This window comes from Dermacentor albipictus, chromosome 10 (assembly GCF_038994185.2).
Source record: "Dermacentor albipictus isolate Rhodes 1998 colony chromosome 10, USDA_Dalb.pri_finalv2, whole genome shotgun sequence".
Classification (NCBI taxonomy): Eukaryota; Metazoa; Arthropoda; class Arachnida; order Ixodida; family Ixodidae; genus Dermacentor; species Dermacentor albipictus.
The window spans coordinates 87,752,566-87,779,465 of NC_091830.1; the positions used below are offsets into that span (position 1 = coordinate 87,752,566).

General features: G+C 42.4%; 1 protein-coding gene and 1 long non-coding RNA gene across 10 annotated transcripts in view; one reads left to right on the forward strand and one right to left on the reverse strand.

Moving 5' to 3' along the window:
• Positions 1–26,900, forward strand: part of LOC135910256 (zinc finger protein 782-like) — a 187,833-nt gene that overhangs the window by 90,142 nt on the left and 70,791 nt on the right. For 5 of the 8 annotated variants that reach the window (XR_011509091.1, XR_011509089.1, XR_011509088.1 and 2 more), the window contains exon 1: positions 23,336–23,475. The exons of 1 other annotated variant lie outside the window; for it this stretch is intronic. The gene's annotated coding sequence lies outside the window, so the exon portion shown is untranslated. Of the gene's footprint in view, positions 1–23,335; positions 23,476–25,740; positions 25,858–26,900 lie in introns of those variants that run through there. 2 more of the 8 variants (XR_011509086.1, XR_010566963.2) reach the window with 2 other exon arrangements.
• Positions 1,759–19,644, reverse strand: LOC135910225 (uncharacterized). 2 transcript variants are annotated; one of them, XR_010566949.2, is made up of 5 exons: positions 19,122–19,644; positions 12,383–12,528; positions 9,086–9,245; positions 7,979–8,087; positions 1,759–2,008 (listed from the first exon to the last, which is right to left on the reverse strand). It is a non-coding gene; the product is annotated as an uncharacterized lncRNA (long non-coding RNA). The 2 variants fall into 2 exon arrangements; XR_010566950.2 differs by lacking the exons at positions 12,383–12,528; positions 19,122–19,644 and adding an exon at positions 9,440–9,458 and having other exon boundaries at positions 1,782–2,008.

Sequence of the window (26,900 nt, forward strand, 5' to 3'; positions counted from 1 at the left end):
AGGTAGGCAGCACTTGTGTGTGAAGCCGCCATCTTTCTTACCCTCGCAGAATTTCACTCGCCCCTAAAGCGCCAGATGCGCAGGGTGTGATAGAATTTTATTGCACTGAGACTTTATACAGAACATGATGCAGTTCCACTTAGGCGGTCGCTCTTGTCATGCCGCGCACGATTTGGGAGGTGCGTTCTGTAGTTCAATCATTTGACCATCTGCATCCACAGAAGCTTAAATTTACTGTCTTGGCATTCCTTTGCTGTGGAAGCGAAATTTCGTTATACTGGAATTGCTTACAAACATACTTTGTTATACTGATGTTCTAATTACACAATATTCTATGGACAAGTGGTTATGAAGGGGAATGAAGTAAAAAGAAGTTAAATACTTCGTTATATTAAGAATTTCGTTATATTGAAGTATGTTATATCGAGGTTTAACTGTACCCTCACCTATTTCTGAATAAATAGACTACATGCTCCACACATCCTTTTGTGTTGTGCCCATCTCACTATGTTACATGGATATCATTTCTAGTGTAATTAACTCTTGCACTCAATACTATGGTAGTGCGAGTGAACAATTACTGTTATATTATCTCCACTTCCTTCAGCCGTCACTTTTGCAACAACTTCTGGTACACCAAGCCTCTAGTACGCCTAAAATGTACTCCATGTATGGTTTACTGATTCTGTACAAGTTAACACTTTTGCAAAATGGTTGATGACCAGGGTATGATGATATAGTTCTGCATTTTTGCCGTCTGCTTTTTCTTCTACATTTAATTTACAATTTTCTTTAGAAATTGGCCTCATGTCAGAGCAGGCCTGGAGCTAAGTCTTCATCTTAACACAACTGTTCTCTACCATCAAAGAAAGACAGAAGGAAATGAAAATGGCAATTTTGAAAGCAGTTGCTTACGTGTTGGTCACCAGACAAGAGCTGCAACATGACCAGAGGTGGCACTGCTATACCCAGTCTTGTCTAGCTGTTGCTTAGTGGCAACTTCTCCGGAGCACATGGTTGCTTCTTGAACCAATTGACTGCACTCTATGAACAGAATTGCAACTGGCAAACATAAAACAAATTCGCAACTATGCTTACTTTGAGACTATATGCAATAACTCCATCTGCTCACGACAGTCGATTTCTAACGGAATCGCCTCTGAAGTGGAGTGATGACGAATAGGCAGTCACCTAGCTTGCTTCAGGTTATCAAGTTTTACTATATCTGCTGCAGTCTCGCATTTTGCCTATCTCTTGAAGTTATCTGTGCCAGTAGTGACCCTGGTTTTATCTCTTCCCTGCTTTTTCTTTTCTTTCAAATACGCTAAATATGTCTTGACTACCCTGATTGCACTGATCAGTTAATGCTCTGATAAGCTCTGCACCCCATCATTAGTGGAAAGTGAATGTTCCTTATGGTTCTCCTGCTCAATATTTTGACATTGCATTGCAGTGTGCCAAGTCTGGATATTTTCTGCAGCCTGCTTGATATGGTGGTGGTGCCATCTGGTGCGGCGAAAAATGATACTGATTTCTGTGAATGAACAAAGTTTGCAGAGCATGATTACGTAGAAAAAAAAAGGTTATCGTAACGACTGGCAGAGCATGGTGGGCATTGTTTCGTGCGACCGAAGCTTCCAGCTCTGTAGGAATAGAGAAATGAAGCATTGGTGCCGTGAGTGCCCGGAAGCGGCAGCATTTCATATTCAATAACACCACTCGTAAAAGGTGCAATCTTTATTTGAAAACAATTTGCGAGAGTGTCTCCTTCATACCTAACAAACTCCACATTTTTTTTCTACAGGCATTGTGGGGCCCCTATGAAACGAAATGCATGAAAATGCACGGACAACTTTGCCTCAATCCAAAATTGTGTGAGAGTGTGCTGTCAGAACTCTGAGCAATAGCACAGTGATAACTTTGAGAGCAGATGATAAAAAAAAATTGAGTTGCTACTCTGAATGCTTAGTCACAGAAGCTTGAGTCATTGGGATCTTCGCCAAGTTTCCTGGAAGTTAAGAAAAAAAGATGGATTACAAAGTTTTCTAGCACAGTTGAGAACAAATTATTACTTAAAAATTCTCTTTTATTTTCCATCAAATTCACAAGCTACATAGAAAAAGAAAAAGCTAGCAATAAAGGTACACTGCAACAGTTTTTGAACATGACAAGGAAATATTTGTGATCTGCAGACCATGCTGCCATGAACAAGTGAACCAAATGATATTCCGCTGCACGCAGGAGGGAGCACCCATCACCTTGCATAGACGATTGGTCACTTTCTCCTGCGGCTTTCAAGGCTTTGTCTATTCTTTCTCCACTACGGTGTCGTAGACCTGCGTGACAGCCCACAGGTGCCAGTGATAGAGCAATTTGTTCATGTCAGTGTGTTATTCCCACGCGCAAGCATGCACGCTTTTTTTATCGACCTTGAAGTTTGCTGACATTGAAATGAGTGTTTTTGGAGTGCTTTGCTACATCAAGGACGATGGCATATTGTTAATGCCTAGATCTCCCACCTTGTAATTTCCACAATCCTTATCAGAAAAATTAACTGATTACTTTAACCATAGTTTAATCGCGCTTACCAAGAGCACATAAAAGACCAACTACACAGGCCTATGCTCCATACAGACCCAGGCCTATGGATCATGGACATGACGTAATGTGGGCCAGCCTTTGCAACCCAACACTCCATGAAACCACCCCCTTAACCTTTTTACTCTTTTGCAAACCTCTAAAGGTTAACCAGACATCTGACCCTGTGCTCAGTGTACTAGACCCAGTGCGCTTGATTCCCAGCAGATTTTCATCAATGTACACCTTGTTCATCTTGCCACCTTGGTGGGTGCCTTGCCAACGACTCTGTGTGCATTTTCTCCCAATATGCTTTTGCCACTTCAGTAGTTTGTTGCAACATATTGCAGTCATTGCTTGCAATGGGCTCAGCTGCCAGTCATTTGGCAGAACATTGTAAAAAATGTGGTTGTAAGAGATATCTTGAAGACTGCGTGTTTTTGGAATGCTACAAAGAGCAACGTGCCCATTAGACTTAACGAAGCTTTTCACATATACCAACATGGCAGTTCTTGTCTTCAGGTGCCTTCTGTATCTGTACATTGTAGTGAAATATGCTACTCCTCGAATGTGTGATAGCATGTCGACAAAACCGTGGTAAGTGATGAATTGATGTTCTTTTGATCTCTGCACAGATTCTCTTTTATAGCAATGCAGTTGATAAGCAACTAACACTGGTTGCTGGTCAGTGTTGTCTTCACTGTTTCCCGTCATTTGTGCTGTTCGATTCCCATCTCAACATAAACATTTGTCATCCACATCACTAGATCCGTGTGTGGCAACCGCACATTGCAGTCGTGCATGTTGTTTTTCCAGAACAGCGTGTTGTCAGTGCCGAGTTGGAAGACACTTAGTTTCACTCATACCTCAAGGGTCGCAGAGGGACATATTTACATGAGGGGTGGGCAATGAACACTGCAGTTCTCATTTAAAATGTTAAATTGGGTATGATCTGTTAACATGGCAATGTGTGTGGGAAGGTCGTCCCAGCCCTCTAGCAACTGTAGAAAAAGGAGAACTGGAAAGTCTTTGTAAGGGTTCATTTGCAACATACAGAATTTGATTGGAAATGGAGTCTAGTCTGATGAATACATATCTCCTGATGACAAGGAATAGAAAAATTTATGGTAAAGACACAGACGTGCAATTGTACAATGGCAGACAATAGGGTGAAGGCCAAGCTGAGATTTTATTGCAGATAAACTAATGTTGTTAGAGTAATTAAAGTTAATGAATATGAAAGCATGGTTATGGCCGGATTCAAGCATATTTGTAAGGTTAGTTTGATGGTTCATAAAAGTGGCATTAGCAAAGTCAAGTTCAGGTCTCACAAGTGTTCTACAAGCTATTAGTTTTGTGGTGGTGGTTGCCAATGCTAGGTTACGACGAAGGTAGCCCAAGACTCAATTAGCAGAATTAGTAATGTTGATAACATGTTCCGACCATGTTATATCACAGGAAAATCTTGTTACAATGAAATTGAAGGGAAAGCCAGAGTCCCTTTGCTATATTCATTGCTTCGTTATGTCCATTACTGTATGTACTGCAATATGAACCTCAATGAGGATAATGAGGGGAATTTTACTTCGTTACATCTATTATTTCATTATAGCAAGGTTTGGCTGTACCAACATATTTAATGGTGTTAGTAGTGGTTAAAAGAGCTTTATGGGAGTGTGTAAGTGGAGGTTGTGTAATTACGATGCCAATGAAAAGACATTACGAAGGTCTTGTTCATACTGATGGACATTAACTAGTTGCTGCAGCAGTCCTGTATTTTAACGTCATTCTTCAAGTGGGAAAGACTGAGACGGTTGAACCACGGGCTGCACAGAACAAAGCCGTTGGCAAAAAGTCTTATGTGAGAATTGATGTTGAGCGGCAGGTCATTATTATAAATTCAAAAGAGAACGAGGACCTAATGCAGTACTTTGGGAAAAGCCAGAGGCTACACAAGAGAATGGAGACCTACAAGAATTAGCAACAAAACCTGCTGCCTATCAGCTAAAGAGTTGAAAATCTAGTTGAACACAGGCAGGTCTAAGACATGATAGCTTGAGCAATAAGTGATGGTAAGGAACTTTATCAAGTGTCATTTCAAAATCGAGAAACGAGTGAATTTCATGAAGTAAAATAGCAGGCCATGCTTACTTGGGTGACAAAAGTTGTTAGAAGACAGGAAATGCGTTACTTCAGAATGCACAATACTCTCCATTATTTTGCAGCGTACATTGCACTCTTGTTGCACCCTGTATATTTGCCACACAACAATAATCGTCATCTGTCTTGTCCATATTTCCTTTGTTTAACGTGGTGACCTCGGTACTTTCCAGTAACGAACGGCATGCACGTTATCAGCATGACATAGCATTCCCGACAGGAAAGTAACGAGCGCAGCGTTTTGAAGAAAGGAAACGCAGGCAAGACAGATGACGATTATTGTTGTGTGGCAAATATACACTACAAAGGGTGTAAACATTTCTTAGAATGTGGTGGTGGATATGGGGTGACAATTAAGTGGTGATGTCCAGTTACCTTTCTTAAAGACAAGAATGACCTTCCCAATTGGCCAGTCAACGGGAACTGAAGCTCTATTGAGTGAGAAAATGAAACTAGTTATACTTTAGTGTTTTTCAGTACTTTAGCATTTATACTGTCAATTACAGCTGATAACAACTTTTTAGTTTATCAATGTCATTAGCAATGCTAATCGGGTAAAAGATAATACAGCACATGATGGAATGCACACAGGATGGCAAAAAAGAAAGGTTCTGAGTAGATTTGTGGGTGAAGACAGAGCTTAATTTAGTATTTGATATTTAGGTAGGGCAGAACTTAGTATTACATCAGGAAATTACGCTTGTGTCCTCAGGTTTAATGGTTTTCTAAAACCATTTGGGATTCCTGTAGCATAGATGATAGAGTGTTATAGTAAATGCTATTTTTGGCTTGCATAATTAATGCAATGTACTCGTTTACGGCAGAGTAGTAATTAGTGCATGCGAAGTTGTATTTAAGATGTTTCGTTGAAATAAATAAAGTCGAACCCACTTATAACGATACCAATTTTAACAATATATTGTTTATAAAAATGAGAAGCTGCTGCACTGTCAAATTTTGTAGGTTTTCGATGGTGAAATAACCCACTTACTAAAATGCCCCCATGCCACATTATTGCTAATAACATTGAAGTCTGGCTTCTGGGTGTCCTTGCCAAAAGGGGATGAAATTCAAGATTTTTGAAAAAAGAAAAAAAAATGAAAAAGAGAAATTCAATCTGTCGCACGATCGCCCACTGCCCCGATGGCAGCCGCGCACACCTCTGCCGTCGCCCTTCCACCCCTCCGAACAGGAATGGACTGTGCCACTGCACTGCTCTGCTCCTAGATTGCTCACTGGCCCCTTACTCTGCACAGTTCCGGCAACAGATTAAGTTACTTGTGCTTGTCTTTGTTGGTTGTGTCAAAGTCGATCCTGGCCATGTGGTTTCTTAGCCTCGTTTGACTCATCGTTGAAACAGAAGATGGCTGATGCACGACGTTGCTGGTGAAAAGAAAGTGCGCAGCTATAGACTTGGAAACAAAGTGCTTCCGACCGATGAGGCAATTGTCGCAAGCTAATTTGCATCAGATAGCGACAATGGTAGCAAAGATGCCGTAGGTCAGGCTGCCTTCAAAATTGTCCTCGCAGGAGGCTTTGCAGAAGACTCAGTCCCTCTGGGGCTCTGTTTTTGCGAGCGACCTTCCGCTGAACTATGTGGAACTTGGAGAAGGATGAAAGCAAACTTCGTGTAAGGCGAGCAAGGTTGGTGGACATGGGGTTTTCTAATGCAAGCTCGTGAGAAGTACGTGGCAAGATGCTTGTGGCAATCTCACCCCAGCATTTCTTCTAGATTTCTCAAGCTGACAGGCTGCTGCGTAAACCTTCTTGCATATTTCAAAAGACCCCTTTGGGGCCACAAAAGCCATGCCCTGGTGAAGCTCGCATGTCGCTTGCCGCCTGTGATCCCTCTCTGCACTTGTTACAGCAGTGACATTCTTGAACGCTGACCGCCATGGCTTGTTAAAAGCGCTCGGAGTGTGCAGGAAACAGAGTTAAACAGTTAAACAAGTGAACACAATCAGCAGCCAGATGGACGAAGGTGGTGGGGACAGTCACTGGCCTCCCCACCCTTAGAGTTTTCTCACAACAGCTAAGCCATCCCTCTATATTTTAGAGTGAATCTGTATACGGCGACGATCTTGGGATTCCTTTATGCCTGTCGACAGAAAACTTTCATCATCAATGGCTTATACCCCCATAATCAAGCTAAAAATGGAAAGGCTTCTAGCCCCGTAAAGTAGAGGCTACAAGCACTGAGCAATGTAATAGTGGTTACATTCTGTGCAATCACGCATAGAACATACAGAACAGCATGTCAAAAATTATCATCACCAATGGCTCAAAGCTCACTAAGCAAACAAAAAATGCAACAGCTCATACCCTTGTAAGACAGAGGCTCCACACACTCAGCAAAGTGCAGCGAACAGTGCATACATTCTTTTGAATCATGCATACAACATACAGAGCAAGCTCAAAACAAACATCCAAACCACATTATCGATAAGGTGCTCGTGATAGCAATGTGAAGCACGTAGCACTCCCCGCTTATATCTCCCTGTAAAGACTACTGCTGCACAAGCTTCTGCGGCGGCGCCAACTTGAGGCATGGGCCATGACGCCCCTAGCCCTTCGTATTTAAAATAACCAGCCTAGCTACTGCTTTCAGTGTTGTTGCAGCACTGCTGTGGACGGTGGTGCACTGTCAAAGTTATGATCACTCCCGTTCATACCATTACGCTAAAACTGCACCACTACCATTACTGTAGAGGCATAAAGCATTGCCTACCACCCTAAGCAGTTGTATTGGTGGTTTTCAGCAGCTTCAGTGGTCATTCACTTTCGCAGGGCCAGGACGGCGAGTTTTTCCTCTCTTTCTTTTTTTTTCGTGCAGCCCAGTTATATTAATTATCAGGTATAACAATGCAATTTTCGTTGAACTTGAATATTGTTATAAGTGGGTTTGACTAGTTTTTGCTTATTAATTGGGTGTTTTCAGTTATCATTAAACCACAAGGATTATGCTTGCTCATTAACAGTATAATAACTGGAACAAATATTGCTGTGAGTGGTTGCATTTCATTTTAAAACAGCATCCACTTTGTCTCGATGGAGTGCGAGTGTGAAGATGAACAAAAATCTCTCGTAAAAACAGGTATTTCTACTGACATAGGAACTGTGACATGAACATGTGTTGGGCCAACTTATTCTGGCTTCACTTTCATCATGTGATGCTACCTGCTATTTTCTTTCTTTCCTTTCTCCAAAACTAAGGGACATCGATAACATGCATAAGAATTACTTTTTAGCAGCCATCATCCTCGAAGTGCAGTTCTTGAGCCAGGATCCCGCCGCAATACGAATCGCATAGGATGTTGCATTGTCATATGTAGAGTTGCTCCTAATGGCCTCTGAAATATTGGATCACCTTCTGAGTCTTGCACGTTGGAGCACCAAGAATTATTAATTAAGCATTGCATGCAATGAGGGGATGGGGAGCTTCGAAGATTTCTTGAAAAGCGGCATTTTAACATTATACAACATTTCAGAATCTGACACACTTAACAAAACCAAAGTGAGAAGCAACAAATTATGTGATCAGTACTATACATGTTTTAGCTGGCGCCACCGCCGACGGTGGCGCCAGCTTTTCCAGTGGTGGAGCTCGAGGCCAATAGTGATGAACTGCACCCACACTATGAGACAGGCCGCTAAGTTATCAAGGATGCTTTTGCATATTTGTCATGCATGTTCTGCGCATCCAGTATTTGCATCCAGTGAAGTTGCAAGAGAGTTACGGGTGATTTTGTTGCATGGTGTTGGAAATCCTTATCGCTCAGAAATACTAAGTGGCTCATGATGGCGCCAACACTACCCTCGATGTCAGTGCCCACATGGCCTGTGATGAAGCGAGCAAAGTGTCAGATATTTATTCGGCCAAGAGCATATTGTAGTCAACCTCTATTTAGTTACAAGGGCACCCATTAACCATACTCTATTAGTAGTGACAGCATGAAAGTGGCCGCAATAGAGACTGACCATTTGACTCCTTCAGGTGCTGTGTACGCAACTGTGGTACACAACATTTTACATGTCCTGTATCCACCCCCTTTTTCTTTCATGCCATGTTTTTTTCTTGCATTCCTCGCTTACGACAGAATGAACAGGTTGCAAGCAAGCATACGTGCATGCAGCAATGTACTGAAAAGCTTGGCTTGTCATCTGTGGAATAAAGTCACTTCTGATGAATGCATTTCTTTGCACTCGCAATAATTCATACTTTTAAGTGGTCCCTGATATATCTGAAATATTGATCGGCGACTGTAGCGAGGCGCTACTGAACATGAAAACTTGAGAAATGTAGCGTAGCTGTTTCTTCAAAATGACTGCTGCATGGATATAAACTTACGTTCAATGACGCTGTAAATAACCATATCTTTCAATCTTCTCTTCTTGCGTTGCCCAAGCATGCTGAACTGCTGCCCCACGGCATCACTGAACAGGAAGCGAAGGACACCGGCTACGAACGCCCGTAAATTGGAGCCTCCAACAAGTGAAAGTTGGTGTGTCTGAAAAAAAGATACACGACAAAGAGAAAAGGAAAACATATTAGCAGAGCAAACCTGAAAGTACTGTTTGATGCATAACCCTAATGATTCATGAAGGATAATTCACTAGGCACATTTAGAAACATCACCATCATTATTCCTATTTTATGTCCACTGCCCAGGGCAACAGCTTTTCCCAGTAATCGTTACTTCACCTTGTTTTGTTTTAGCCGACTTTAGTTACCTAGCTGACTCTATTCCATGCCTGCGAATTCCATGCCTAATCACTTGCCACCGTCTAGTAAGATTGTCTTCCCTTGGCACCTATTCTATTACTCTGATGGACCACCAGTTATCTGCCACATCCATCACATGACCTGCCCAACTCTGCTCCTTCCTCTTAACCTTATCTAGAACCCCGCTGACTCACTTTTTCTCTTTAATCCATATCATATTATGCAGCTGAATCTAGTTAATAATGAAGTCGCACTCGACACCTAAAAATAGCTTCACATATTCCGTATTTACTCGATTCTAAGCACCCCCTTTTTTTCGCGATCGTGATGCCCAAAGTGAGGGGGCGTGCTTAGATTAGAAAAATCTAGAATGACCCCCCTCTTTTCGCTGCGACATCATGACGAGAGGGGTGTGAGAAATAACATTTCATTTTGCAAACATTAAAAAGAAAAATCGCTGCAGAGTGTGAAACCACCGCTTGTGTCGGATGCTCAGTCACTATCACTGCCACTCGAGTTCGTCGCACCGCTTGAACCGCCGCTCTCGGTATCCCGTAGCAGGTTATCTTCCATTCCGTCGAAGTGGTTTGTGATCGAGCACTTCTTAAATGATTTGACCACAACGTCCACTTGGACCCGCTTCCAAGCGTCCGAAATTCGCTTTGCGATGGTTGATGGGTATGCTTTCTGCAGCTTTCGCCGTACAGCCGTACAGTCCGGCTGTACGGCGTACATCGCGCCTACTCGCGCCGCGGCCGCTGTGCTACCTTGGGACTCCGACGGCTCCGGTTCGAGACAGAGTGAGCAAGCGCGCTTGGGGGCCTTGGCTACGTGCTCTTCTTAACAAATAGGGAGTGCTTAGATTCGCATGCAAACTTTATTCCCAATTTTCTCGCGAATATAGAGGGGGGGGGGTGCTTAGAATCGGGGGGCGATTAGAATCGCGAAAATACGGTAAGCAAGCATTCCATAAGTAAGCATTCGTTACGCTCAAAGATTGAGAAGAAAGTTTGTAGATTTGCTTTTTGATATTCGAGCTTGTTACGCAATAGAGGTCCAGTATAGAGTCTTTAGCAGCCCTTGAATTTCATTGATACATATTGTCCAAGGTTTGGCCCCATGAGTTATTATTAGTAAGATAGAGTAATTATGCACTTTCTTTTGCTGACAGAAAACAGTAAGGTGCATTCAAGGCTTGAGTGTGCTTGCAGAATGAACTTGTACCCATTTTTATCTTTCTGCAAATTTCACTCCCATGACTAGGGTGCATTGTGACTACTTGGCCAAGATAAATACATTCTTTCGCAGCTTTTACACTAAGACTGTGAGAGTCATGTCAAGCATAGGGACACATATTTAGTTGAACCTGCTTGGTGTGAATTTATACAGTACTACAGAGAATATACCTTTTTGAAAAATGGTGTGCACCACCAAGTAGCTGCAGCGAAGCATTATGGGAATCTTGAGGGACAGTGCTTCGTCATCTACTTCTCACATCGCCCAGCACATAGGTGCAGTAGCAAGACCAGCTTTTCACCTACTATCATAATCGATCGTCCAGTAGTGACAGGATATGTGGTGACACATGCATAAAGGGCTCAAATGCATGCTTTTGAAATATGGAGAAAGTTTTATTGTCATAGTCTTTTCTTTCTCTTGCATGGCTTCTGCAATAAAAAGTTGCGTGATGGTGGAGCCACCAGCTTGTAGCTGCATGCAAACAAGGTGCCTCTGCACCATCTCACTGTGGTATGCATACTTCCCCTACAAGTATGAGTTTTCTGTTTGAATGCTGCGGTATTGAAAACTTCTAATGGTGCGTCAGCACCGCATCAGGCCTGGCAGGGGCTGAGAAGCAGTAGAAAAACAATTTCGCCAGAACTCGTCTCACGATGACTATCGATGGTAATCCAGTTAGCATTCGAGGAGTGTAGCGACCCACCGTATTTCTGAGGAGACGTTTATTTACCATCTGTAGTGGTCATTCACTGAAGTAATGAAAATTGTAAAAGGACAGCATAACAAAAACGGTACGACAACAAACGTGTGATGACGATGGCACAATGAGACACAGATTTCTATATTAGAATGACGACGATAGAATGACTGTGACGGTACAGTCGGCTCTTCTTACAACGGACCCTGATAATCAGACAAAAAACGTCAGTTTTATCCAAAGTCCATAATATCCAAAACGCCTCACTTCCGAAACTTTGGTCGCGATGTCTAACAACATTATTGCAAAGAGCGAGTGACAAACCTCAAAAAAAAAAAGTTCAAGTCACAGTATTGCCCGAAAGGCGAAGCATCGATTGCGATAGCAAATTAGTAGACAGCTACGCGAAGTAATTTTATCTCACTCAATGACCGCAGAAAGTAGCTGTCAAAATGTTGGAGTAGAAGCGCAGTAACAGCAGCAAGTGAATTGACTTTCATGCTGTCTCTCGCATCAGTGCGAACTAAACATCAAAAGAACAGTGTATACGAAGCTACCGGCACTGGGTGCACTTTGTCCACATCGCAGATCGCTTGGGCTACTGAGTATGTGGCAATATGTTCATACATCCCACTCTTTAATGAACCTCTATTACGCCGACATGAGTCACTGTAGATGCAGGACTGGTTATGCGCCAATCAGTTCATGCTGGTCTTCAGTTAACCTCTTTGATACCAACTTTGGTCAGTGCATATACGTGCCAGTGACTGTGTGCCACTCCTTATTGAACATATTTGAAGTCAACTTGTGTGATTAGGTATGCGCCACTTGGAACGTGCCGCTCTGAAATTATGAAAAGATTCCTTAAGTTTTCTTTTTTCTTTAATGTTGAGCCAATATAATGTGCCTATCCCCACAGAATAAAGCCAATCCTTTGTCGCTGAAATACTTAGCCGCGTTTTGGACATTTTCCTCATAAGCCTCACATGTGTAGGAAGCACAGCCTTCGCCTGAGCACTGGTGAGAAGTGAAGAATCAGCTGGTGTCGACTTGGCCAGGTCCAGTGCTCGTTTGTTGTTTCACCAGGGAAGCTCCTGATGTCGCCAATAGCTGTGGTTTTTGCGAACCTTATCTGTAGAGAATGAATGGAATTATGAAGCTCCTACAGCTACCATGTCCCCATTAGATTCATTTTTGCGATATTCTGGCTGGAGAAATGTGTTAGCATTCTTGCGTGTTGAAGCGTTAATATCGAATCAAAATAGAGAAATGTCATTTTTTAAAACGAAAATAATTTTTCGGCTTGTACCTCTCCTTAATCAGATAAGTCACACAATGGGATAGTCGATGGAGTTCCAGACAAACACCTCACACATAGCTTTCGTTAGGCTCTACAATGCCTGTGCTCTTGGCAGTAGTATACTATGGCAGGTTATTAGTTGCATTGCCCAGAAATAACTGTGTGTAGTGCTTGCACAGAGGTGAGCCAGGCCACACACTACAAGAAGGCATCTTAATTTGGGCGCAGTTTTTATGTAAGGTTAGCGTAATATTTTTCTTAGCTTTACATTATTTATGAGTGCATTTGTTAGTGTCATTGAGATATTTTGGGCTTAGCAATACAAAATGTCTTGAAACAGCTCAAATTATGAAAATGTACACTTACCGTTTCGCAGCAGCATCCTACCATTGAGCTTGGTTGTGTGTTTAGATTATGGGGAGAGATGTGTACAGTGCAAGAAGAACCCAGTTTCAGAAAAAAAAAAAAACGCTGTGAATGGTTACCATAATTTGCAGGCAAAAATTTTTGTTTGCTGTGCGATGTATAGTAATTAGCTCAGAAAACTGCGATATGACCACCAATAAACCATGAAGTATTTGTAACGAAGTATTACTCTCAACATTAAAATGAAGCTCACAACTGCATTGCGTGTAGCAGTGTTTGTGGGGCTGATACCTATGCTATGCATATGTTTCATATTTTGTTCATTGTTGATAACACTATCTCGTCCTTCTCTATTTAGGCGTACGTGTGTCACTGGTGGACGAAGAGCGTCATGTTGTGACCCCCATCGTCTGCCATCTTGATAATAAGCGATGTTACTTTTTATTCGTGGCTGTACATTGTAAAGCTTCCTGCACCTTCGTGACTGGTCCCTCCAGTAGTGTTGCTTTTGTACACAATATGATTTTATCTTTTTCTGCTAGGCTCACATATTTTCCCCTCTAGGTTCCTTATTGGAGTTATCTTTCATTATTATTCTCTTTCAGCCTTTTCATTATGTATGCATGTAAGCATTTCTCTTAGTACTAATTCAGTGTTCAATGTTGGTTTGAAAGATTCAGTTGGCGAAATTTGTCTGAATTCAAAAGTTGAAGTGTTTAGTGAATGTATGTGTATTTTTAATCCTTGTTGATGTTTTAATTCTCGCACTTGTAGTAGTTAATCTGTTGGTATAATTAGCATTTTATTGGTTTGGGTGCTCCAACAAAAGTTGAGTTATCGCACTTGGAAGTTCACTTATTAGATGCAATAAATCCTAATTACACAACTGTTTTAAAAACCAGTCACACAAATTGGTATCATGATAGCTATATATTAATTCTCTATGTTCTAGCTACATTTTAGTTTGCCTTCTTTGGTATCTTTGCAAGAATCCTCTTCCTCTTTCTATTGTTTTAGTACTGGAGGATTAATTGCAGATTGAAGACACCGTTTATTTTGTCTCTGTCGCACTGGACATCGTATGTTTTGTTTTTGCTTTGTTTTATGAGACACGTTTTATATGTACATACTAAAAATGTCTTTTACATAAGGCATATTTATTGTTAAGACGGCAGTGCTGGGGCATTGGCAGCAATTAAAGCCGTTTTATGCCAACTGGTTCACGCTTTAATTCTGTAGATTACGTTTTCTGTTTTGATGTTTTTTTTGGAATTTCAACGTTTCTTGCAATTGTTGGTGCAGAACAGCCATGTTCTTTAGACAGCAGTCATAAAGGCTGGGTGTTTCATACTTTGCTATTTTCATTTTTAGTGTTTTGCATAATCCATGTGGTTTCTTTTCTTGCACACACACGCATTTGCATGGCTATTTCCTGCTCATCAGCAACTGAGTGTTGCAAGCTTCTGATTATTGTGTTCATTTGTTGCACTGCTTGTCTTGAGTTAAACTGGTTCCTGCACAGCAAAACGACCCATCTGGATCAGCCTCCTTGCAAAGTTAGCATCATTGTCTTAATTGGACACTTTTTATCTGTGTATGTGTTTTATGTGTGCTAGAATGTGTTACTTAAGATTGCTCAGATCTTTTATGCTTAAGAAAAGAAAGTATAGCAGAATAATGTAGCCGAAATAATTTTTGTGAACAAGAGCGTTTGTGGAGCAACATCCAAACCACTGAATACAGTTATTATCATCGTTGCATGAACATTGGTGTGTTTTCTAGATGTTCCAGATCACAAGCAGAGGTGTTTGCGATCTACTGTGGAACCCCGGTGTAGTAATTTATCTAACAGCCGCTGCCCACGATGCATGCTTTGACAAGCGAAATTTTATTTTACGGATTGTTATGCATTAATAGCGGAGAGAATAAATCAGAATCAGAATCAGAATCAGAATTTATTGTTAGAATGTGGGTCAAATTACATGTATTTAGTATGCAGGAGGAGGTCCCATAGTCAAAGACTGTATCGGGACCTCCTGTACAAAAATAGTTATGATAATTGACATCGCAAAGCAACAGTAGCATATAATAAGGTATTATACAAGCAACAGGAAATGAACGTTAACAGAGCAAAATACAGAATTAATTACAAATAATAACAAGGTTTAGCTTAACTCACAGTAACATAAAAAATTGCATGTGAAACATATACCAGTAGTTCATTTACAAGAACAAAAACAAACAAAAAGGCAAAAAAGCAAGAAAGAACGAAAAAAAACGGATACAGTAAATTTTCTCATTAGTTTGTCAATAATAAATGCATTTTCAGTTCCCTTTTGAATTGGTGTAAAGATCTTGTAGTTTTCATGATGAGAGGAAGAGTGTTCCATACTGATATGGAAGTGAATTCCACGGTTTGTTTACCGTAGTTAGTGCGGATTTGTGGTAAAAGAAAATTGTTATTTAACGCGAATCTGGTGGTACTATTAGTTGTCAAGTTAGATGGTGAAAATGTGATCGACGGTAGCTCATTATGTAGAAATCTGTAGAAAAATATACCGAGGTTGTATGTAGTGAGCCCGGAAATAGTAAGGATGTTATTCTCGTGTAGTAGGGAAGTGGCATTAGAAAACCATGAACTATATGTAATTATTCTGATGGCTCGGTTCTGAATTGTTTGTAAAGACTTAATATGAGTATTATAGGTGTTTCCCCAACATATGATCCCATAAGTAATGTTAGAGTGGACGAAAGAGTGGTAAAGTGAGAGCAATGTGGTACGTGTGAAGTAAGGGCGTGCTTTAATTAATATGCGTATACCATAAGCTATTTTCTTTTTTATGTGAGCAATATGATTGTGATATTTCAGATTACAGTCAAGTAGAATGCCAAGGAAAGATGAACATGAACTTGGATGAAGGCAGTGGGGACCAAGACTGATAGATGGAATGGACGCTATGTTTCGCTGATGTGAAGAGAATACAACAAATTTAGTCTTAGATGCATTAATAGATAACATGTTAACGTTGCACCACCTCCGAATATTTTCTAAGTCAGCATTTAGTTTGTTAACGAGAGATGAGATATCTTTATGAAAAGTAAATATAGTGGTATCATCAGCGTACAGAATGCATTTTGTCGAAGAAAGACAGTTAGGCAAATCATTAATGTAAACTAAAAACAGGAGTGGCCCCAGGATGGAGCCCTGAGGCACACCGATGTTAGTAGTTCGCTGTCGAGAATAAGCACTGGAAATTGAAACAATTTGAACCCGGTTATATAAGTAGCTTTTTAGTATCGAAAGGGCGGGACCGCAAATGCCTATTGCTTCGAGCTTAGAAAATAGGATATTATGATTAATGCTATCAAATGCTTGCGTTAGATCGATGAAAACTGAGGCGGTGAGAAATCCCTCGTCAATAAATTTTTTTAGTTGGTCCGTAAGATGAATAAGTGCCAGCTCTGTGGAATACCCGGGGCGAAAACCGAACTGACATGGAGAGATGATATTAAATTTAGAGAGATATTTTGTTAGTCGTACTTCAATTAGTTTCTCAATAACTTTCCCAAAGAACGGCAGAATGGAAATAGGTCTGTAATTGTGCAGTAGTGAGTTGTCGCCTTTTTTAAAAACTGGGATAACTTTGCCACGCTTAAGTTCAGAGGGAAATAAACCAGTTCTGAATAATAAATTAACAATAAATGAAAGTATGTCTGAAATTAGGTGCGAGATAAGTTTAATGTTAGCAGGGTGGACCTCATCAATTCCAGCGCTTGTCACTTTTAGGTTATTTATAACGGCAGTTATTTCTTCTGGCGTTGTGGGAAATAAAAAGAATGAATGAGGTAGACGGTTCATGTTAATGTTTTCTGCAAGTTTAGGTGGATTGTTAGGAAAGAAAAAACTACTAAAAGCCTCAGCTATTTCAGCAGGGGAATCGAGCTCTACTCCATCCTTTAAAATTCTGGCTATCTGGTTTAGTCGTGTGTTATTTAAAAAGGAGTTGACAACCTCCCATTTCTTTTTAGTGTTATTACCTGCCTGTAAAATTCTTTGCTCGAAATAAAAACGTTTAGCTGTTTTTATTTTACAGTTAACAGTGTTACAGAAGTTTGTATATCTCGCACGTAAGTTCATGTTAAATGGTTGTCTTTTAGTTTTTCTATATAAGTTATCCCGTTTGCGCATTTGTGCTAATAACTGTTGTGAGAGCCATGGATTGTGAACAAATGACACATTTTTTTTGCATTTCTTTTTGGAGGTGAACTTACGGAAGTATGATGTAATTAGAGAAAAAAATTTGGAAAAAGCTTTCTGTGGGTCATGTAGTGATTTAATTTCAGACCAGTTTGTATTAGCAACAGCAGTTATGAAGCCATCTTTATCAAGAACGTCTTTAGTGTGTGAAATTGGGTAAGGTCGTACATTAGAATTGAAACGTAAAAGCAGGGGGTAATGATCACTGATGTCGATGTGCAAAACTTTTGCCTCTGGTGAATGAAGCAGGTTAGAAAAAGCATGATCAATAAGTGAGCCTGTACCACAAGAGACTTCGCGTGTGGGCACATTGATTAAGCAATCATATCCGTAGCTGTGGAATATACTAGTGTAGTTAATACAGATGGGTGATGTTTCATCGAGTAAATTAATGTTTATATCACCTATTATAACAACATTTTTATTTTCTAGAGATATGGTATGTAAAATATGATCGAGATTGGTACAGAATTCATTGACTGACGATGAGGGAGAACGGTAAATGCAGCCAAATATGAAGTTCTTGTTATCTTGAGCAAAAAGGCAGTTACTGATTTCAATCCAAACAGATTCGCACTTAGTAACGGTTAAAGATAGATCATGTCTTCTTTGATAAGCAATATTAGAAGAAACATATATAGCAGCACCACCGTGATTAGTCGTCAATCTATTGCAGTATTCCACTTTATAATTAGGGAAGCAATACAAATTTTTGTCATCGTCAGATAACCAGGTTTCAGTAATGGCAATTAGTGAAAACGGATTAGTTAGTGATGCGAGAAAATTATCGATAGCGTCGAAGTGTTTACGAAGACTCCTAGCATTAAAATGAATGATGGAATGAAATCCATTTAAGAAAGAATTCAATTGATCGGTTTCCAGTGTAGAAGCCATGTTTGTTGTGTCAACTGGTTAAACAATTTATGCCTAGTCTAATTTGGTTAAGTCGGATTCGTCACGAATACGCAGAACTTTGCTGTTAGTGGTCTTCCTAGCCTTAATTTGGCAGTTGTCTGTCCAAAGGAACATCCATTTTCTTTCTTTCTTCAAAGTTAGAGCCTTGGAGAAGAGAGCCTTGTTAGATGGGGTCAAATGCTCATTTACAAAAACGGGAGCGTTGGAAGAGCCGGAAAATCCAATGTCACTAAGACAAAGTTTAGCTTTACGTGCTTTACTGACAAAGTCAGCTTTCTTCGTTCTAGAATGAAAACGAGCTATGATGTTTTTCTGGTCATTAGATCTGGTGGGAACGCGATGAACAATGTCCAGATCGCTAGGCGATACTGGACAGCCAATTCTGTCCCCTACCGTTTGCATAATTGTAACGCAGTCCTCTCCTTGGGAACAGGGAACGCCTTTGACTTCGACATTGCTAAGGCGAGAGTACTGTTCTAGTTCCTCAACCTTGCGAGTCAATGACTGGTTCTGAGATTTCAGCTTGGTGTTCTCAACGATTAGTGTAGCATTTTGGCTACGTAGTTCTTCTATAAGTCCATTGAAGTGTTCAGTGCTTGTACTCAAGGAATCAACTTCCTTTTTTAGTTCCACAACATCAATCCCAGATTCCTTCATCCTCAACAAGATCTTGCCAAAGACGAGTTCATGCGTGTTGTTAAGCCTTAGTTCCAGCTCCTCAATTTTTTTCGATAGTTCTGCATTCGTCGGCATGGTATGCGTATTAAAAACAGGCTCAGATAGAAACAAAGAGAAAAAAGAAAGAAACGCGATTGATGGCAGCAGCAGCAGCGGAGAGAAAAAATAAAAAAATAAAAAAAAATAAAAAAGATCAAAGTCTGAATACCTGCGCAAACAGAAGATTCTGGCTTAGCTTTGGGTCATGCAATGCCGCTGCTGCCAATGAAGAGCAGGCGTCGATGTCGGCTTGTTTATAGGGCACCCTGCGATCGCAGCGAACTCCAGTGGTGATCTTGCCGATGCTGGGCGCAGGCCCCGATGAGGCTACGCAATCGCAGATTCACCCCGTGTGGATGATGCAGCGCCTTCCAGGAAGCAAAGCGGTGGGACAGCACCACGAAGATGATCGCCGAAGAAACAAAGGCCGACAAAGAGAGCTGCGCAAACAGAAGATTCTGGCTTAACTTTGGGTCATGCAATGCCGCTGCTGCCAATGAAGAGCAGGCGTCGATGTCGGCTTGTTTATAGGGCACCCTGCGATCGCAGCGAACTCCAGTGGTGATCTTGCCGATGCTGGGCGCAGGCCCCGATGAGGCTACGCAATCGCAGATTCACCCCGTGTGGATGATGCAGCGCCTTCCAGGAAGCAAAGCGGTGGGACAGCACCACGAAGATGATCGCCGAAGAAACAAAGGCCGACAAAGAGAGCTGCGCAAACAGAAGATTCTGGCTTAGCTTTGGGTCATGCAATGCCGCTGCTGCCAATACCTTCCATAATACCTTCCAATATATTCCAATATATATATATTCCAATTCCAATATATTCCAATTCCAATACCTTCCAATACCTTTCATAAGACAAGAAAATGGTAATAACATTGTGCACTCAACCAAAAGTGACTGGTATCAGTTCAAAGCTGCATCCTGCTAGCATTCTCATCTGTCGAATGTACACTGCGTTGCTTCTTGCATATAAAAAGCAGTCGTTGCTCTTGTATGGCGCTATTTAAAGCGGTCACCTCAAGTGTATGTGCTTGTGAAGCCAGCATCTATATCTTTTACTGATTGACTTAGGTTCCCGACTGCTTGTTTTGGCATTGAACTTCCAGTTTCTTAAAGATTAAAACGGAAAACCCTGCAGCAGCAGCTTGCAGTATACTACTCTCCCTGCCCTGTCACTTTATGATGTTATTACAATTCAGAATTTTTTCTCGGCAAAAATATGTGTGAATTTTACAAACTCGGTCATCGAGCAATCACACGTAAATATATCAGGCAAATCATGAATGGTCGACCAGCGGTGCTCTGTTTGGTCTGATCTGAAATTACCTTCAATACTTCTTTAATGAAGAAAAAAGCAACCATTAGTATTTGTGTCTATCTTGTGTTATTTCGTGGGCGTTTCATAACTGCAATTTTGTTTTCAAATGAAAAGCATTACTGTGGTAACGTGTTCTAATTTATTTATGCAGCATCGAGGCCTTGCCGCTGTCAACCTGCAACTACAATAAGTGAGAAGTCACATAAGGGACGCCGCTACCACTGTAACTTCTGTGACTATAAGAGTGATAGAGTGTCTCTTCTGAAAGCACACACCATGGTCCATACAGGCGAGCAGCCCTTTGAATGCCGTTTGTACCCTCAGAGAGTCTCACTACAGAGCAATCTCAAGGTACACCTGCGCACTCGCAATGGGGAGAGGCTATTCCAGTGCCGTTCATGCCCTCAGAGCTTCCAACAAAAGAGTCATCTCAAGACACACCTGTGCACTCATACAGGCACAGGCAAGAGGCCATTTCAGTGCCCTTCATGCCCCTAGAGCTTCCATCGAAAGAGTAACCTCACTCTACACCTGCGCACTCACACAGGCGAGAGGCCATGTTTCAGTGCTCTTGACTCCCTCAGAGCTTCCAACAAAAGAGTAATCTCAATGCACACCTGCGCGCTCATATATATGAGATGCCATATCAGTGCTGCCTGTGTACTTAAGGCCTTTTCACACAGAAAACAGCTAAGTAGGCACCTGCGCCATCGCAAGTGAAAGGGACTATTGGAGTGATAAATCTTGTGTTAGTGCTTTTTCTAACAGCTCATTCCACTGCTCCTTCCAGAGCACCTTTTGAGTGCAAAGAAAGTCATGTAAGGTAACTCTAAAGCTGTAGGTCTAGTATTATAATGATATAGCTTCATCATTACTGCTGAAGACTTCTATGCATCTAATAAACTGCTGCAAAGTAGATTGTGCTGTCAGTGCGCTTGTCTATGCTTGCACGGAGTTTTACTTGATTTTACTTGTTTGTCTGATTTTGCTCGTGCTTATTGTCTGACGGGTTTTAGAAGATTGCTGCCACAAAATAAACGATCTTTGTTCTGGCATTCTACGTTTGGTGTGTCTTGGATAGTGCGCTCTCAGCCCTCGGCGTAGTGTAGCAATGGCGATGAGAAACGTACCCATAATTTGAAAAGCAAGATCTTCACTGCTTGTTCAATTTTGTGCCAAGTTCCACCGTTTGACGATGGTAATGACAAGTATACTTCACTTGTCATTCGACTTGAGTCCTCCTTCTAAGGTAACAGCATTGCGGAGGGCGGAGGAGGCACCGAACAGAACGCATATTCTATTCGCTCTCGGGTCAAAGTGAATTGAAGTCCTCAGTAGGTGATGTTCTTCTTATAAGGTGAACCAGTTCACCTACAAGGAAGCGCTTGACATTTTGGAGGACTTCTAGGACCGGAAGCCCAGCAAGATTTTCCTGCTGTGTTGGTGGTATCCTGATATCCCTTGTGAGCTTCCCTCTCCAGCAGGGCTTTCTTTGCTGCACTCTGATAAAAGGATTTAGCTTCAGCTGTCTGTGTTCGGGAGATGGTTTTGATCCTTCTCTGGTTGATCAGAGATCAGAATTCCTCAGTTGGCAGGATAGCCAACTCTTATATAACCTCCTCAAAGCCTATGGCCTTTGCTGAACAGCATGACTGTAGTAGTTTCCATGTGCACAGGAAGAAGTAAATTGTTTTGTGGAACAGCGATCAAATCGTGCTGCTGAAATTCTCAGCTGTGTTTTGGGGTTTGCCCTGAATGCAACGAAACAGCACGTTTTCGCTCATCCGCCTCTCATAGTAGGAAGCACAGCTTTTGCCTGAGCATTGGTAAAAAGTCAATAATCAGCTGTAGACTCAGCCAGGGTTAGTGCTCGTTCGTTGTTACACCAGAAAGCTCGTGATGAGAGCAATAGTTGTGGTATTTGGGTGCCTCATCTGTGGAGTACAAATTGAAAAATAATGACCCTACAGCTACCTATGTCTCAATTATTCTTCACAATCTTCTGGCTGGAGAAATGTATCAACCTTCTTGCACGTAGAACTAGGTTGTTGAAGCATAATTATGGAACCAATTAAAATCTAGAAAGATGATTTTTAGAACAAAAATTTCATTCTTTGGCCTGCATATCGCCTTAATAAGCCCTGTTAGACAATGAGATAGACGATGGAGTTCAAGACGAACACCTCACAGATAGTTTACATTAGGCTACACAATGCCCGTTGTCTTGTATCTTTTGGGGGGTAAAAGGGCAGTAGTATACTATGGAAGGTTATCAATGGCATTCTCCGGGACCTATTGAGCGCTGTGTTTGTACTGAGCTAAGCCAGCTCTTTCACTGCAAGAAGACATTCTGGGCTTAGCTTCAATAGAGTGTACCATGATCTCTGTTAAGTTAGCATCATCTTTTCTTCTGTTTAGAGTACTGATCAGTTAGCTTTTCCAGTTTCCTTTGTCATATTTATTGTAGTTATTCGTCAGCTGAGGTTATGGCATTTTCTGTGCTTAGCAAAACAAAATTCGTCACTGTGAAACAACTCGAACGAGGAAAATGTACACAAACTATGCTGCAGCAGCCTCTGACCATCGAGTTGTTGTGTGTGATAGGTTTGCGGCACAGATATCGATGTGTACCATACGCGATAGGTCCCAGTTTCAGAAAAACACTGTGACAGTTCACCATATGTTGGGCACAAAACGTTTACTTTGCGTAGTTGTTATATAGTAAATAGCTCAGAAAAGAACTCCCGCAAAATCCTGGGCAAGCCCCCTCCCCACTTGCCACTTTCGGGTGATTTGAAATTGGCGCTAACTACCGAGGAAGTGCCCCTTTCCCCCTTGATCATTTTCACCCCTTTATCGTTTTTACGGGACCTCCTGGCTGCATTTTCTTTCTGTCAAATTTTTAGAAACTTGCATGGTAAATTACACAACATGAGGCAATTTAGTGAGAAAGGAATTGATTGATTGATTAGCTCAGCTACACTTCTGGCGAGGCTCGCCAGGTATTGGCACAGCCATCGCCATAACCATAGCTTACGAGTCGCCTGTGGGTCGCCGGCCGGCGGCTTGGTCAAACGTGCGCATTCTGACTAGTCTCGCATATGAATTCAGCGCGAGATAGATGCTGCGATTTTACGTGCGATCCGTCGTACGACGCGTTGGAGTTTGACTTGCCGCATACGTCGATTCGGGACACATGGTAAGAAGATCGCCTCCTCTATTTTTTGAATGCCAGTGCAATAGCTCGCTTGGTGGGCCTTAGTTCTGTGAGTTGCCGCGATGCTACGCTATCCATATCGTACTAAAGCCTAAAGCCCTTTAGCTACCACAAGAACGACGAGGGCACGGGACGAGGGTGTCTCAGTGGTGTCTCCCTCGCGACAACCGCGTTGTCTAATGCTACGTCCGCCATGACATGTCTCGCTCCCTACCATAGCCTCCTTATAATTTTTTTCTGAGGCGGCTATGTCCCTACGGAGCGCACTGCCGATGCGCGTATAGCATGAGTTGCAGCCAAAGCCGTTTCGTGCAAAGGAGGCTGGTCATAATAGGCATGTCTGTGCTCATACACTGTTTACAGTCTTAGATTACATTAATTTAGCTCTCGCGCACGGTCTCCTGTCATTGAAACTTCTCGGCGGTGGTGCCCGGGTCGTGCGCCCTGTCAGTCGCTCGGTGCAGTTTTAACGCGATAGTGTTAAGGGACCTGTGTCGCCAAAAATCCGGTGTCCACGTTGGACGACCCATCAGCATGAGGAGGAATAAACAGAGTTTTAGTTTAGGGGACGCAAGCGGCTTGCGTACGCAAGAGCTAGGGGCGACGGTAGAGACTTTCTTGTACGCTATTCCGGTAAACGGGAGCGGTTTGGGCGGATTACCGGATGGTCGGGGCGTAAGGGCCGACTTACGCTCGAGCCGCCCATCGCCGCAAACCGCACCGCACGCTTGCGGTCGCGCGAAAAATTGCACGTATGCAGCACTTGTGAACAAATTTTCATTTACACTGTGTGCACAGTGTATTGCACATTGTACACATTGTAAACCGAAATTTGTGCACAAGTGTTTGACACGTGCAATCTTTCGCGCGACCGCACGCGTGCGGTGCGGTTTGCGGCGATGGGCGGCTCGAGCGTAAATCGGCCCTAAACGTGAGCGGCCGGAGCGGTGAAGCCGCCTGGTGTTGTAGAGCTCAACCAGACAAGCGCATCGCTAAAACTGCAGTAACTCGCCATATCTTGCTTCGCCACTCGTGCAAATTTTTGGCAGCGGCGTAATTGTGAACACGATTACGCCACTGTCGAAAATTTACGCCAGCAGCTAAGCAGAATATAGTAATTAGCTCTGTGTTTGTGTGGTTGAGCTGTGCGCCACCAGCTGGCGCCACCAATCTGGCCGCTCACCTTGACGCCCCCGCCAAACCGGAAAAGCGCCCGCGCTTGCCCGAATACCGGACACGCTAAAAGTCTCTGGTACTGCGCATGCGCAGACCGCTACGTCTACTTGCGTCCTTGGGAAGGCCGAAAACATCGCTGCCCTTAAGAGGTCACGTTACTTACGTGACCCTCGCGATGTACGAGAGCTTGTACGAGAACGAGTAGCTAGCGGGTAGATAATCAGATAACTATTTCGCCAAGTCACGTGTCGACACACATCGTTATTATATATATCAGATAGGTTTACCGTGTCCTGTATTCGGGTAAACGTGGGGGAGTAAACGGGTGCGGCCTGCATGGTGCATCCACTTGGTGGCGCAAAGCTCAGTTGGACAAAAACAGCTAATATTGCTGTAACCAAGTCTATTCTACTTAGCTGCTGGTGTAAATTTTTGCCACTGGCGTAATCATGTTCCTGCCAAAAATTTACACCCACAACAGAGTAAAATAAACTTGGTTACTGCAGTATTAGCTGCTTTTGTCTGTTTGAGCTTTGCGCCACCAGGTGGCTGCACAATGCAGGCCACTGTAACGTATGGTAGTTCGAGTATTGGGACTGATTACGGCCGATTCTGTTGGGAACACACACACATTTATTTCAACGAAACTGCAGCCATCTTAGAAGCTCCCCTGAACCCCAGGGTTGCCATCCTTCATTCCAAGGAGTGCCATACATGGACACTACAGCCACTCCTGTTTATGGCTCCGCCCCTTCGCCCCTACCTGCTCCGCCTGCGTTTACCCGAATACCGGACACGCTGAACCTCGCTATTAACTGCTTTTATTAAGAATAGTTTTATGTGTTTAACTTCATATGCTTGATTTCATGTTTTAAAAAATGATAATGCAGCAAAGATCAGACGTTGATGCGCATGCGACCTCACTGCGGCTTGAGTTTGGGGCCGCTAACCTATAGCGTGTTTCTGCTTGCGTATGCAAATGCACCCGAGCGCTAGGGGCCCCAACGCCTTGTGTCCCCTAAACTAAAACTCTCTAATGTTCATCTGGGGTAAGCCCCGGTTCTACTCTAGGTGGGAGGTCTCCTCATTCCAGGAACCCTCTGTCCTTCGCTGCCTCCTTGGCCCTGGCGACGAGGCGACGTTGTTCCAGGCCCTCGGAGACGAGCTTGGCCTCCCACGTTTAATGAGGTCTTCGCTTTCTTGTCTGACGCTATATTCTTTCGGTAAGGTGATGCGTCTGTATCTAGATGCCATGGACATTCAGGATCATGTGCACCAAGGTGTCCGGTACGCCGCAGATTAGGCAGTGGCGAGGGCATGTGGCGAGGGCTAGTTGGCGAGGGCATGTGGAATGATTTGCAGATTGCGACAGGTGATTCTACCGAAACTCAAGCTTCTTCTATATAATGCCTTATTCCTCCCGCATATAAACTACTGTAACCTTGTTTGGGGTACAACATCTCGAACAAACATTCACAAATTACTTGCAATACAGAAAAAAGTATTCACCATATCGCAAATGCCCCATACGATTCCCATATGTGGGATTTGTTTCAGTCACTTAATGTCCTTTCTGTCAGGCATGCATACATATTTAACCTGTACTTAAAATACAAGAGCAGCTTAAAATACACAAATAAGCGTTTTCTTCAAATGAGCTGCCTCAAAAAATCCTTGCAGCTGCCATACAGCGTAAGGCAAAGAGAAATATGGGATTTGCCATTTTCCCGAACCAATAATGGTTTTAACAGGTTACAATATCGTGTACCATTCCTGCTAAATAGCCTTGAAAAGAGGCATATAGACCCGAGGACCATCACTAGAAAACAATGGAAAGAATTTTTAATGGCAAACGACAGTCTTCAAATTTTTAAAAAAGTGGGGGGGAAAGGGGGGAAAAATGTAATGTAAATGTTTTCTCTTATTTTGCAAGTCACTTGTTTTCGTATTACCTTTGTATGATTCTTTCATTGCCTGTACGACCTGAGTGAAAATGGTCTGAATTGGACCAGAAATGCGTTTTTTTTCCCTTTTCCTGTATATCTTTTCAGACATGATGGCCTGTATGTGGGATGCTATTGTATGCGAATACATTTGTCTTGCTTTTTTTCTGTGAGATGCAACACATATGTAAACAATATGTATTTACAATGAGTGTAAAACCTTCGCGCTGCCAGTCAAACAGGGGCAAGGGCCTCGTAAAGCTGCTTGTACTAGCTTTTTTGCTCTTG